The 15,222-nt window shown below is 47.5% G+C and overlaps 1 pseudogene; it reads right to left on the minus strand.

Moving 5' to 3' along the window:
- Positions 1–954, minus strand: part of LOC115301774 — a 1,752-nt pseudogene extending 798 nt beyond the window's left edge.
- Positions 955–15,222: the final 14,268 nt, after the last annotated feature.

Raw genomic sequence — 15,222 nt, forward strand, 5'->3', positions numbered from 1 at the left:
GGGTACAGGACACTCCTCGAAAACTCCGTCTGGGCATACGTGTCGGCCAGGAGGTTGTAAGAGACAGTGCAGATGAGAGAGTCGTCAGTCACCTTCTTGGTATAGAGATGCCGGTGATCAAAAGTGCAAGTACCGGGCCCAGCCTCCACCGTACACACACTTTCCAACTCCCGGCTTGGCCCGAAGCGCTGCCCATTGCCTGGGGTGCAATGAAGCTTGAGTCATAGCCCGATGTCTGCATTGGACGGTGTATAGACGCGCTCGTTCACACCCGTCTCTGTCCAACTAGGAAAAGGTGAAGGAGCCAATGACGAGGGGCTCACGCCCTCAGGCTCCGCTGCTCCGGGTTTGGTTTCCTTGTACCATCGGAAGAGGGAGCTGGCGGGATCCCCAAATTCGAGGCTGAGCTTAGGGCACACCGGGAAGCCGGCCATGATGTAGCGTGGTAATTGCAGCTCAGTGAAGGCGGGCAGGTTGCGCTCTATCTTGTACTTGACAACGCCGATCTGCAGAACCGCGCCGTCCTGCCAGGCGTCCACGTTGAGCAGGTCATCAGCCACTGCCTCCTCCCGGTAGTACAGCTTCACGACTGGCTCGCAGGCCGCAGCCGGCTCCGGCACAGACCCCGCACAGGCCCCGCCACCGCTTGCGTTTGGCCGGTTCTTCCTGCTCTTCTTGGCGGCAGCCACCTTACCGTGGCCCTTGAGGGCGTTGGTAGCAATCCGGCTCAGGGCCGGACCCAGCGGCTCGCTTTGGTCGCGCTGCATGTTCTTGTGGCTGCCGTCGGCCAGCGCGAACGACAGGCTCAGCTTAGGCTCCGAAGGCACACAGCGGCACCACAGCGCGCTCCAACGCTCCCGCCACCGTCTCGGTCGCCAACTCGGCCCGAGTGTGCCGCTCCACCGCCCTGCGGACCCCACGTAGCGCGGCGCGGGAACCAGGGAGCCTCCACATGAACCTGGTGGCTCTGCAGCCACCAAGCGTCAGATGAAGACTGAAGAGCAGGAGCCACCGGCTCCGGTATCCATTCAGTCCCACAACTTCCGTCTTGCTCCTGCTCCCTTTAAAACATGTTTAGTCTTGGGGCACCTGGGTGACCCAATTGGTTAAGCAACTGACTCTTGATTTTGGCTCAGGTCCTGATCTCACCGTAATGAGATCAAGCCCCATGTTGGGCTTCACACTGGGCATGAGGCCTGCTTGGGATTCTCTCTCTCTCCCTTCCTCCCTTCTCCCTCTCTCTGTCCCTTCTCCACTCATACCCATGCTTTCTTTTTCTCTTTCTCAAAATAAATAAATAAACATCAAAACAAAACGTGTTTAGCCCTTTGCTTTTTTTCTTGATTACAACTCACTTGTCCTAGGTCCTAAGTTTGGGTAAGACAAAGGATTTGTAGAATTATCTCTACTTTGCCCTTCTTAAAGTGGAAGGGAGAACAGTGAGGAGACATTGGGAGAAAAATAATATTAAGTTAGTATTTAATCCCAATTTATAGGTGAGGGATGGAACTCATTAAGGTTAAGTAACATTCTGCTCAGCTAGTAGATCGTAGACCCAGCATCCTCAGGCTCTAGCAACTTCATTCTCTGTGAAGTCCTCCTCTCTTCCCTGCCAGGAGTCTCCCTGGCCAGCTCCGAGGAAACACAACAGAGATTGAGATTGTGCATTAAAACCACCACAGGAGGGTGATGGGACACTCAGGCAGAGCTTGGGCAGACACGTGCTGTCTGGATAGCACTCCAGAAAGGGAAGAGACATCTCTCCTCCTATCCCACCCAAGGAGAGCCCTGCAAAATGAGCTGGCATGTGATGATAGTAGAGAAACTTTCGGTGAAGCAGGGACTTACAACAGCGAGAACTTTGAAAGCCTCTTCCCGTGTAGAAAGGGGTAAGAGAGTGTACTCTGGAGGAATTGGGAGGAAAGGGTCTTGGTATTCCAAAGCCACTTGGATTCACTGGTATCTTAATTTGCAGAGCAGATGCCTAACTTATCCAACTGCCTACTCAACATTTCCAGCTGAACGTCTGAGATGTATCTCAGACTCCAGAGAGCCAAGGCTGATCGCCTAGTCTTCTGCCACCAAACCTGTTCCACTCACAGCCTTCCCCACCTCAGCTGATATCAGCCTCACTGTCCACTTGCATGAGCCCAAGTCCTTGAAATCATCCTCAGTGCCTCTCTTTGCCTTGTAGCTCACACTGAAGTAGTCAGGAAACCTGTTGTTCCCACCTTCCAATACACCCAACACCCATCTGCCACTCCTCAATTCCTCTGTTAGTCATGCTGATCCAAGCCACCGTTGCTTCTCACTGGATCACTGCAATAGTCTCCTCACACGTGTCTCCAACTTGTACCATGTTCATTTATAATCGGTTCCTGGCCTTGCAAACCAGAACGATCTTTTAAAATATAATACAAATCGTGTCACTCTTCTCCTCAGGATTATTTCCTATCTCTCAGATCATAAAAGTCAACATCTTTACGAGGGAATCTCCTTGATCATTGGCTTCTTTGTTATTCCAGGGACAGACCAGGCATGCTCCTACCTCAGGGTCTTTGCACTGGCTGCTCTGGCTGTCTGAAGCTCTCTTTCCCAATATGTCCACAGAGGCAACTCACTGAAACCCTCGTTTAAAGTTCAACTTCCCCAAAAGGCTCACCCTAACCATTCTATTTAAAATCACTACCTGCCCCCAGCCCCTGAATTCTGCTATACTTTCCTTTTTTCCATAGCTCTCATTGCACTCTATAATCCACATAAATCTCTTCTTTATTGTGTTTATTGTCTATCATCTGTCTCTTCCTGCCCGCAATGATATATAAGCTTCACAAAGTCTAGAATCTCGGTCTGTCTTGTTCACTTGTATGTCCCAAGTGCCTAAAATAGTGCCTGGCACATAGTAGGTATGTGTAAAAAAAAAAAAAGTTTAACAAATTAACTTGAAGAAAAACTAGAGACCCAAGTCATATCACAAGAGTAGCATTTCCTCTGCCTGACTTCTCAGTCCTCAACATTAGTTAGCACAGAGGAGAGTTTTTTTCTAGGGTCATCACCCAATGGGATCCCCAGCAAAGGCATCCAGTCCTGCATCTTTGCTCCTGCATCAGCTCCTTCTTACACTGAGGTTAGAGCTCTTCTTCTCCCTTCAGCTATTGAAATATTACCCCACTAACCCTTTGACTTGAGGCACCAGCCATTTTGCTAAACTCAACAGAAAATGGAGCCTCCAGCAGCTTTCCACCTGACAGAGCCCTTCTTTGTTTCTTCGTGCTCAGCCTACAATTTGAAATACCGCTGCCATGAACTGGCATCCCTTCTTTCAGAGGGAAAGCTAGGCCACCGTGTGGGAGCCACTGACCCCTGACCTTTGACAGAATTTCCCAACACAACGCATTAACCTAAATGGATTAATTTGGAACTATGACCTTGGCCCAAGAAGGTAAGAGTACATGACAAGATATTTGATTTTCAAAATGTATCAGGCTTTTTAAAAAGCTTCTGTACATCAACTTTTTTGGTAATAGATATAGTTAGATTTGGCTTGTGGGAGGGAGGGGTAGCAAGAGAGGTGGACACTGGGTAACATGGTTAAATGTTAATTATTAATGGGCAGGCTTCCCTGACAAAGTATCAATAGGCAATCTGGTCTCTTTAACTTCAGAAATCAGCAAGAAGACCTCGGACACCGGGTGAGACAGGAGAAATGGAAAGTCCCCTGTGTGCCTCTATTTTCTTGGTTTTGTGCATCTTTATCCAATCAAGTGCTCATGTACAAAGCCTGGGACAAGGTAAGTGCCTGCCTTTTCTGTGGAGATGGGCATGGATTTTCTTTCTTAAATGTCTGTCATAAAGAACATTTGCGGGAGCAATTCATTAAGTGTTCTTGACAGTGTGGGACAGAACTTGATTCTATTAGTGGCATCACACGTCACAGAGACATGTTGCCATTCGTGCAGGACTGGAATTTTGGGAGATCTGTCTGGGGGGAGAAATCTAAATGTACTTGTGGCTTGCACTGAATTCTCTCCCCCATGTCTGATTCAGAACCCATCACTCTAAGACTTGGGTGAAGAATGATCTCAAAGAGTTTGGGATTTTCCCGAGAATTAATTTGGCATCTAATTTGTGGTTGGGGAGCACAGCTTGCAATGAAATGCTCCATTTTGCTGAGATTGCCTGATGGGTGGCTGTCTCAGAGGAGAGAGATATTTGTGGAGTTTCCGGTCAGGTCTAAAGAGGAGATCATGTTGCTTATTTTCTAGACTTCATGTTTTTCTGCCAAAGTTTTACTTTGAGACAGAGAAATCCAAAAGCAGTCACACCTGTTTGATTTATAAATTTATAAACTTGATTGATTGTGAAAGGCAGATCCAATTGCTTGACCAAGTAGGTGGATTCCAGGTTCCTGGCTAAACAGTGTAGGCGATCAGTAAATGATGGATATGAAGTACTGAACAGCTTAGCCAAAATGGTTAGGTATTTGGGATTTGTGTGTGTGTGCTGGTTACTGGTCAGGAGCTAGTCACTCTAAGGAAGAGGCTTAGATTTTTCTTTCCTCAAAGGCTATCTTTGGAAGGAGCTCCACAAGCCTAGAGAATAAGGAATTTAGTAACAAGGAATATACCTAAAAATTCTAGAATCTTTTGTTTCCCCTATAAGAAAAAAAGGCCGTTGATTATTTTATTATTATTTTGTATCCTACATCAATACTTATTGGTAGTATCAATTATTATCATTTACTGAGAATTTTCTATGCCAAGAACTACGTTGATTTTTTGCATGCATCATCTCATGTGTAAAGCCATGTCCAAACATGACAATAATGATTTGGAGCCAGCCAGGCAGAATAGCAGATGATTTTCATTCCCTGGGTTGACAGGGATTTTGCTAAAGGGCCTGTCCTGACCTCGGGCCCAAAATGTTGTTTTTGTTTATTTTCCATAGATCTAGAAAAGTGTCTATATCATAACTGCTCAATGAATTTTCATTGTCGGAACCTGCACCCCCTTGAGCCTTAACATAGAGTATTTTGCCTTTGAGGGAACTTTTCATTAATGGAACTATACAGCATGTTCACTTTTGCTTCTGGCTTCTTCACTCAACATTATCTTGGTGAGATTCATCCAGGGCACATATATCTGGTGGTGACTCGTTCATTCCTTTTGGGGAACATACTTCCCTTTTTTTTCCGTTGTGCTGTTGTTGGCCCAGACTATTTTTTAGTGGAGACTTGGAGGTTGGAAGCCATCTCTGCCAAGGAGGCTGAAGGGCAAGATGGCCTCCCCCAGGCTGCTGGGCATCCAGATTTCCTTCAACAGTTCTTGTGTTGCTCAGTTGCTGCTTTCCCAGGAGTCTGATTTGTCCAAAAGCTGAGGGTAGCCATGATTAGCAAGAGGATTCTCCCAGGAAAAGGATCAGAGTCAGGTGGCCTCCTGTCCCTTTGAGAGCAGAATCTCTGGGCAAAATTCTTCCTGCAAAGAGTGAGCCAGATCTTGTGTGGATGTGGCCGGTGCCTTCTTGTCGTCTTCCAAGGCATTGCTCTAAAACTAAAGAACAGATGGGGCGCCTGGGTGGCTCAGTCGGTTGAGCGTTTAACTTCAGCTCCAGTCATGATGTCACAGTCCATGGGTTCAAGCCCCATGTTGGGTTCTGTGCTAAGAGCTCAGAGCCTGAAGCCTGCTTCGGATTCTGTGTCTCCCTCTCTCTCTGACCCTCCCCCACTCACTCTCTGTCTCTCTCTCTTTCAATAAAGACATTAAAAAAAAAAAACTAAAGAACAGGTCAAGAAAATAGTGATTCCTCATTTTTGTAATATTCCTGAAAATAATTTTGTCTTACAGAGCAGGGCATATTAAAGTGATCTGTTCTGGGTGTCAAATACATGAAGCATCTAAGTCTAATACAGCAGATAAGATGTGTATACAACATTTTCTCAGCAGGAACATGGAATGTGCTGCGTACAATGGATTGAATGCATGTATCTCCCCCATATTTGTGCTGAAATCCTAACCCCAATGTGATGGTATTTTGTGTGGCCTTTGCTCATAAGGGTGGAGCTCTCTGAATGGGGTTAGCGCCTTTAGAAAAGGGATTCCAGAGAGCTTGCTCTTCTTCCAGCACGAGAGGAAACCAGGAAACAGAATCTCACCAGAACCTGGCCATGCTGGCACCCAGATCTCATACCTCCAGCCTCCAGAATTGTGGGAAATAAGGTTCTGTTGGTTACAAGACACACAGTCTGTGGCAGTTTGTTAGTGAAGCTCAAACTGGTGAAGACAAGGGGCAGGTAGAGGTGCAGAAGACGCACACTCCCACGTGTGGGGCGCAGGGAAGGCTCTGGGGAGACCTGCAGCATTTGAGCAGAGTCTTGCATGGGGCATGGGGGGACATCTGGACCAAAGAGAAGGAAGCTTTCCTTGTGCATCAGCAAAAGTACAGAGGCAGTAAAGTCCATGTGTTTTTCAAGCCCAAACTCCTCCCTCAAACAGGCCTTGTGGGATGAAGAAAAGAAAAGCAAACTGGGTAGGAGTTGACCGCAGTGTTGGGTCACAACTGCCTCGAACTGGAAACAACCGGAATGCCTCACAATGTACCACCCAGCTAGCACTAAGTCTGCCTTTAAACAAGCCTGGTCTCAAATACCTACTAAAGGACTAAAAGTTCTAGGAACTTTTGGGGATAATACAGATGGAATACACAAACAAAAGGCTTAACGCTGGCCCATGGGCACTCATCAGGCAATACCAGGGAACTTAACCTGGCATGAGGGTGGGTCTCTGAGAGTCTGGATGCCCCCTTGGACAGCACCCCAGGCCATGTGTATGTGCACTTTGGGTTGGGCAGAGAGGTTATAACTTTGGCGGATTATCAAAGGGAACTGTGATCTCCAAAATGCAACTGGTCTTGAGGCTTTTAAAAATAAGTATGAGGAGAGGCTCCTGGGTGGTTCAGTCCACTAAGCATCCATCTCTTGGTTTCAGCTCAGGTCATGATCTCATGGTTTTGTGAGTTCAAGCCCCACATAGGGCTCAGTGCTGACAGCACAGAACCTGCTGGGGATTTTGTCTCCCTCTCTCTCTGCCTCTGGCCCACTCATGCTGTCTCTGTCTCTCACAAAATAAATAAACTTAAAAAAATAAAAACAAAAAATAAGTATAAGGAAATTCTATATGCAATCAAATGGAGAAAAAACCAGAACTGAATAATCTACTTACTGAATCACAGCTACGAAAAAACTATATACGTGTATATTGCCAGTGATTCGAAGTATATTTAAGAATTTAAGGCCATAGAGTGTATTTTTTAAGTATTTATAAGTAAAAGAAAAACTTAAAAACAAAATCCTGAGGGTGTCTGGATGGCTCATTTGGTTGAGCATCCAACTCTTGATTTCAGCTAAAGTCATAATCTCATGGTTTGTGAGATGGGGCCACGCATCAGACTCTGCGCTGGTGGCTTGGGGCCTGCTTGGGATTCTCTCTCTCTGCCCTCTGCGCTCTCTCTCTCTCAAAATAAATAAATAAAGATTTTTTTTTTTAAAGTCCTGATTAGCTGCAGTTAGTTTGGTCTTGGATTTGTTATCCCAAGGGGGCCCCTGGGAAAAGCCACACCTTGTACTATGACTTCAGACCTGCCACCTCCACTATCATGGGCCCAGGCCCAGAATTCTTCCCCCCAGTGGGATACACAAATCCCCGAGAGGCCTCAACAATGGCACGGAAGTCATCTGTGAGTCATGCTGCTGGTGATATCCGGAGATGGAGCTCGTTCATCAGGAGTGTCCAGGGAACCGGAATCCCCAGGCCAGCCCCTGCATGCTAGTGAAACTCTATCTTCTCTCTGCTGAAGGGAAGATCCCATCCACTGCCAGATGTCCTGGTCCAGTCCCTCAAGCCCTTCTGAGGGTAACACACCCAACAGGGCAAGCCTGAGGGAAAATGACAGCAGCCTGTCTTCCATACTGCTTGCCTTCCACAGGTGACCCAGGGCTTGAGCCCTGATTCTTTAATTCTGGGTCAGGTGAATAGTACATTTTCAGAAAGAAACTGATTATTAAAGGAAGTGGTCTGGGAACAGACGTTGGCATGTGAATCACCAAGTGAGTAATCCAGCCAAACGCCAACTGGCCAGTACAGAGATCCCTGCGGCAACCTCCTCCCACCCGTTTCCCTGCACCAGCTGCCACAGTGCTGGGTGCTCACAGGCAGGTCACCAGGGAGGAGAAAGGAGGGCAAGGCGGGGACTGGTCCACAGACAGGGCTGAGCAGTCCCAGTTACACTGCCCATGGGAACGGGGCCACACTGACTCAGCCTGGGGTGTCCCTGACCTCCATGGGATCGATCCATGCAGGACAGAGGGCACAGCCAGGAAGGAGGGGGGTTGTGCTCAGGTTCCCAGAACGGTGTCCACTTTAGAGCGGGAGCCTCTCAGCCGGGGTTGGGGTCCAGCTCTCTAGGGAAAGCGGCTGACCGGGGCCAAGCAGGACACCTGGCTCCCTGACAAGAAGGCTGGGGGTCATGGCTGGACTTCAGCCCCAGTGTGGAAGCCAAAATAATGGGAGGGAGTCCAGACAGAGCTGCAGGGAGGGGAGCTCACACTCAGGCACCAGCCTAGGGTACGGGGACAAACTCCAGGGGCTCCTCCACACTGAAAGATTGGGGGTGCCGGCCATGCTTGTCAAGAGTACGTGCAATTCTTAGACACAGCCACAAGGTAGCGCAGTGAGGACCCAACCGGTTCAGGTTTTCAGGAGGGAATTTCAGGGCTGGCAGAATCCGAGTTTCTGGATGACTCTGGAAAACTCAGGCCTGTTGGCTAACCTCCCTTTCCTGTTTATGACTCTATTTCCGGAAACACTCATAGTTTTGATCTTTCCATAATGGTGTTTTGGGAAAGGGTGGGAAGGAGAGAAGAGGAAATCAAATGCCTGAAAGGGGAACCTCCTCGTCTGTCCAGAACATTTTCACCTCCACAGACACAAGCTCACCAGGGGCCTGTTGAACTACGTGTGGCACAGCTATTCCATGAAGTGTTGTGTGGCCATTAAGAGGAGTTCTGATGAAGGGGCGCCTGGGTGGCTCAGTCAGTTGAGAGTCCAACTCTTGATTTCAGCTCAGGTCATGATCCCGGGGTCGTGGGATCGAACCTGTTTCTGGCTCCATGCTGAGTGTGGGAGCCTGCTTGGGAATCCCTCCCCTCCCCCGCTCTCGCTCGCTCGCTCTCTCTCTCTCTCTCTCTCTCTCTCTCTCTCTCTGTTTTTTTTCTCTCCCCCTCTGTCTCTCTACCCTGCTCACTCTCTCTCCTGCTCTCTAAAAAAAAAAAAATAGTTTTGATGAAGATACAGAAGTGGCAACACTGAATAGTATTTATAGTAAATTCATGTTAAGCAGGAAAAAGGCAGGCTACGTAACTGTGTGTGTCCTGTGATTACACTGAAAATATGCGTGTGTGGGGAAAAGAATGCTACTAGAAAATGTGCAAGAACGTTAAAACTTCAGTTGAATGTATACCTAAATTTTTGTTTCTTCCAAATTTTGCATAATGTAGTAGTGTGTGTGTGTGTGTGTGTGTGTGTGTGTGTGTGTAGTACATTTACTTTACTGGCTGGAATAATTTTAAAAATAAATTTATATCAAAATGGCAAAGTGGATTTGACCAGATTGGCTTAGTGTACTTTAGTGTACATCAGAATCTTATTAAGTTTATTTATTTTAATCTCATTAAATGTATTAAATAAGTAAATCTTACTAAAATAAGATTTCTGGGCCCCGATCTGCAGAGGTTCTGATTCGGTGGGGACTGGAGCAGCCCTGGGAATCTGCATTTCTAACATGTTTCCAAGTGCTGTTGCTGGTCTGGGACAATGTCTGGAGAACCACTAGTGAAACAAAAAGGGCTAGTCAACGGCAAAACAAGATTGAACCCGTGTGTCCTGACTTTCAGGCACAGGGCTCTTCCTACAGAAATAACACGGGCCTCCAGGGCAAATCTGGCTTCATTTCTGAGTTTCCCGGTAGGGAAGTGGGGAGGGATCCACATTGATTGATCTGGATTTTGATCTCCTGCAGGGTAGCCATAGCCCAAATAATACAAACCCCATGACAGTCATACAATTTCTTCCTCCAAAATAAAACATGGGCATGCCAACAAGAAAGTGATTCTTGAAGAAAAATCCCCAAGCTGATACTTACTTGTAATTGGTGGAAAAATACTAGTTGCAATAGCTAATTAACCATACACAGTGAACGCTTCCTTGGCAGGCCTGAAAATAAGATCAAGAAAATTCTTTTCAGATGAGCTAGGCATTTCCAAAAGCTGGGCAGAGCTGCGGATTTTCAGTTGACTAGGGTTGGCCTTTCTGATTGTGAAAAACTTTCCGGTGACAAATGTTCCAGCTTCCTTGTCCCCAGAGAATCCAAAATAGTGAAAACAACATTACTGCTTTCTACTGAAACAATAACAAGATCAACTGCAGCACGTTATAGCACTTATTAATCTCCTACTGTGTACTAGGCCCCATGGTCAGCACAAAACCGCATCCCTGAAGTTATAAAAATGAAAAAGCACGTTTCATTTCATCAAGGAGCTTTCCAACCCATGGGGCCTCTGGCTGCACATGTGTGTCTATGTATGTGTGTGTGTGTGTGGATTAGAGATTGGGAGAAATATAATTTCGATACAGTGTCATAAGTGCACTAATAACATTATGTATAGAACACCACAAGATCAGGAGGCGGGAGGGGTAGCTGGGAAGATAGAGGGAGCGATGTTTGGGCTGGGTTTTGAGGGAAAAGATGTGGAAGGATGTTGCAAGCAGAAGAAAAAGCATAAAGCAGTCTTGGAGACTTGAAAAAAGATAATGAAATTGGGAATCTCTGAGGCCCTTGGCTGTGGCTGGGGGACTGGGAGGCCACACAAAAAGAGATGGCCAGAGGGGAGGGCATCCAAGGTCATGCTAAGGAGTTTGGTCCTCACCCTGGAGCACTGGGGCCACCACTCAAACTGGTGTTTGAATAAAGGAGGAATCAGGCTGCCGGCTGCTTTTTTCGGCTGGTGGATGGCTTTGTCCCTCAGCCTGAAACCGCGACCGCTCCGTGGTGGACACGACGGGCTGGGCTCAGAAGCCACCAGCTCCACTGTATCACCGGGCAGACCCACACACACTCAGGTCTTCCTCCCAGGCGGGCCCCAGCCTTGGGCAAGTATCTCTGAAGTTTTTGGGCATACGAAATACATAACAAAAGCTTAACTATGAATCTTCCATTTAAAAAAGTACAGCATTCTAAGTCCGGAAAGAGAACCATTTGGAAATTCCACGTTGTACTAGCTTATAGGCCCACAGCAATTTCAACTTGAAAAACTCATTTCCACCCACATATACGACTTGCTTCTTACAACATCCCTGTAAAGAATATTTCCTGGGCAGGTATCAGTACGCCCACTTTAGAGATGTAAAAGTTCAGCCACCAAAGGCCACCAGGAACACACTTGGAGTCTAATGAAAGGCTCATTTAACTTACTGCAGCAAGAAAGTGCACACCCTGGAGAAACCCTGCAGCATCCCCATGTGAGATGTCGAGGGGGCTTCTTAGAAGATCAGGTTTTGCTGGCTGGGACCAAGAAGTGGGGACGCAAGGGCAATTCTGGATTGAAGTCTGTCAAAGGGATAGTGAGCAACTCAATGGCCTTCATAATGTAACAATCAATTAGTTATTGTTAACTCACTGTTGCACAACTTAGTCAAGAATGATCTAGGCAGGAAGGTGAAGATGGGGCTAGTGTTCGAGTTGCTACAAGATCAACATTCACACTGTTAGTCCAAAGAGGGGAACATTTAATCACATTTTCAGTTTGTGTGGCCTCCTTTCTGTCTTGTTGTGACACAGACCCAGAAAGTCTTGGCGGCATATTGTAACATTGTGTCATTGTCTACCTTCCGCTGGGAACATCAGGGTCTGGCTGCCCACAGGGCTGGGTTTTGGTGCTGCTGTGTTTTGTTCTCGTGCCCCAAGAAACCCAGGGAATTTTCCACTGTGCCAGCTGCACAGCCCCTTTGGGTGGCTGCATCCACCGTCTGTGCCTCTGATTTCCCATGAGCAGCATTCAGGATCCCTTCCAGCACCGACAGCCTGCGTGTCACCAGGACTCATTGAGAGGTCACTGCAGTGCCCTAAGACCTTCGGTGTCCGCCTCATCTGATGTCAGCCATTTAAAAGTTAATGGGAAAGAAAAATATGAAAGCCAAGTTCTGTCCACTTTAAACATCAGACACTGCCCCTAGCCTTAACCCTAGAGTAACTCAATTGCCTGGAGCAAATCAAAGATTCCTGAACAGCAGGAGGACAAAGGCACAATTCTGTAAGAACAATCCAAGCAGTAAATAATGGTTAGACCATTTCTTTCCCAATGGTGTTTCCTACAGGGCCAGACACACTTGCAGGCTTGCCTGAAGGGCAAGCAGCAGGAGAAGCCTCCCAAAGCCCCTGGGAGTCTCAGTGAGGCACGTTTCTGGTGATGCCAGTGTCCTGCTCAAAGCCCACATGGGTATCTTGGCCTTCAGATGTACCCTACTATAGATGTGAGTGCCAGGGGAGCCTGGGACACACTTCAAGCCTCTCTGGGCCTGATTACTTCTACCCAAAAGCTTACCCTCCCCACACTCACTATGAGTGATGGCCCCTTCCTCAGAGGCTCAGGAAGAAACCTGTGTCTGGACAAAGTTCTGGTCCCCCTTATCTCAGCTTCCTTCACAGTCCCTGGTTCCTCCAAAGTCAAGCTCACTAACGAGGTGCAACCACAAACGCAGACAGCCCAAAGAAAAGAGAGGCTCCATGATTCCGAGAGACTGAAAACTCTGGGCCAGATTTAAGATAACCAAGGGTACTTTTAAAAAGCTAAAATCTCTTAATTCACCCGAGAATCCTTTAGGTACAGAATTGCTTTCACAAACTGAGCTGGACTCTCGGACGCCTCTCTGAGGCTTGGTGATACCACAGGAACAGATTTCTCGAGAAATCTTTCACGAGACTCTCCCTGCTGCCTGTAACATGGGCCTTGCCATGATTCCATGACCAGGTCCTCTTGGCATGTAACTGATCGTGCCCCGACCTCCACCTTCATGCCACAGAGAGAGACACACCTCCCCCATGAAATTCACGATAAGGATGGGGGTGTTGAATCGTAACGAGCTGGAGGAAAGACTCCTTAGGGAGGGTGGGGGGTCAGCCTGTCCACTTGCCCCAGAAAACACCCCAAATGACCCATTGAAGCAGAGAAGTCCATACCCAAAAGATGACGTCCGAGGCATGGATTTAATCCCAGATTCAACCACACACCAGCTCTGTGCCTGGCCCATGCTAGGACTCCCACAACGTCAACATCTGTCTGGTCCTCTAGTGTGCTGCACTCAAACCGCAGCAATTTCTTTTGTCACAGTTCTAGAGGTTAGAAGTCTGAGATCAAGGTGTTAGCAGAGTTGGTTTCTTCTGAGGCTTCTCTCCTCGGTTGGTAGTTGCCCATTGTCTCCTCTTTATCTTCACGAAGTCTCCTTCTCTGCATGTCTGTCCTGATCTCCTTTCTTGTAAGTCATATGGGCTTAGGGCCCATGCCAGTGACCTTATTTAACCTTAATTACCTCTTTAATGACCCTGTCTCCAAACACGGTCACACTGGGACATACACAGAAGGTTAAGACTTCAACATATGAATTTGGGGAGGGGTGGGGGAACACAACTGTGCCCAGGACATCCAGCCGACACTTTCAAGACCCTACTCTGACCTGGGTCCTGGGCCAGGCACTAGGGACACTGTAGGCATGTCATTGTTCCTATTTGAGCTTTAGCAGCTTCCCCAGGGGCTTCAGGGTTAGAAAAAGAGGTTTATAAATACACATGAGATTGAAAAGCAAGTAGTACGTCTGCGTGCTCTGAATCAGGCCCAAACAGGGGAGCCTTTGCTGTGGGGGTGCAGGAAGTCAAGGCCCAGCTGAGAGGCCAGGGAGCCAGCTGGCAGCTGGCAGGGGGAGGGGGCGCAGCCTCTTTCAACAGCATGATTAAGACTTTCTGGCAGCACGAGCAATAACTGGCAGGATACCAAGAAGGAGCCATTTATCTGGCTCATATTGCGGGTAAGTGATAAAACTTAGCCTCTGGCACGGCGCCGGAAAGACCCATCATCGGTGCTGGAGTGTGCTCAGTGTGAGCCCGTACAATGGCTCTCTCTGGCTCTGAGAGGCCATCTTACCAGGCCAGGCTGTTTCCTAGACGCGCCCTGGCCTCAGCCAAGGAGAAAGCACCTACGGTCGGCTGCCGTTTTGTCCTGGGTGCCTGCCTGCCTCGCTTTGCCTTCACCCCCTGCAGACCCAAAAGGAAAAGTGGACAGTCGACCCCCCCAGGGACAAGGCAGGACTGGGAAGATAAACACTGAGACTTTGCTTCAAACCCAGGCACTGGCCCCTCGTAGAGGCAGGAAATAAACCATCCACTCCTGAAGGAGATTCTGGGTAACCAAAGAGAACTGGATTTGGAGTAGCTTTGTCACTTATTAGCAGGTGGCCTTGGGCAAATCACTGATTTCTAGGCTTCGGCTAGTGAGTGGGGGGATTGTTACAGAACCCATAGGGTTGTTGGGAGGACGGAATGGGGTTACATGGGGGAAGCACGTCACAACTATGTGTTGTGAGCCATAAACGAACATTTGTAAGCATCTACCATTTACTAACTCATCTGACCATTATAATACTCACCTGATTCCTACACTACCCCCAACGTTTTCCCCAGCGTTTTAAAAAAATTTTTTTAATGTTTATTTTTGAGAGAGAGAGAGTAGGAGACACAGAATCTGAAATAGGCTCCAGGCTCCAAGCTGTCAGCACAGAGCCTGACATGGGGCTCAAACTCATGAACCATAAGATTATGACCTGAACCGAAGTTGGATGTTTAACGTGCTGAGCTACCCAGGCACCCCCTCCTCACTTTTTATTACAAAAGTATTCAAGTATAGAAAACTTGAAAGGATAGTACAATGAGTTACTGTATGTCCTCTAGATAGTTTCAGTAATTGTTAATATTTTAGTGTATTTGCTTTATCTCTCTATATGTATATTTATATGTGTGTATGTATTGCAGAACCATTTAGTTCTCTCTCTCTCTCTCTCTCTATATATATATATATATATCATATATGTGATATATATATCTTATCCCTCTCTCTCTCCCATA

Source organism: Suricata suricatta, chromosome 9, assembly GCF_006229205.1.
Source record: "Suricata suricatta isolate VVHF042 chromosome 9, meerkat_22Aug2017_6uvM2_HiC, whole genome shotgun sequence".
Taxonomy (NCBI): Eukaryota; Metazoa; Chordata; class Mammalia; order Carnivora; family Herpestidae; genus Suricata; species Suricata suricatta.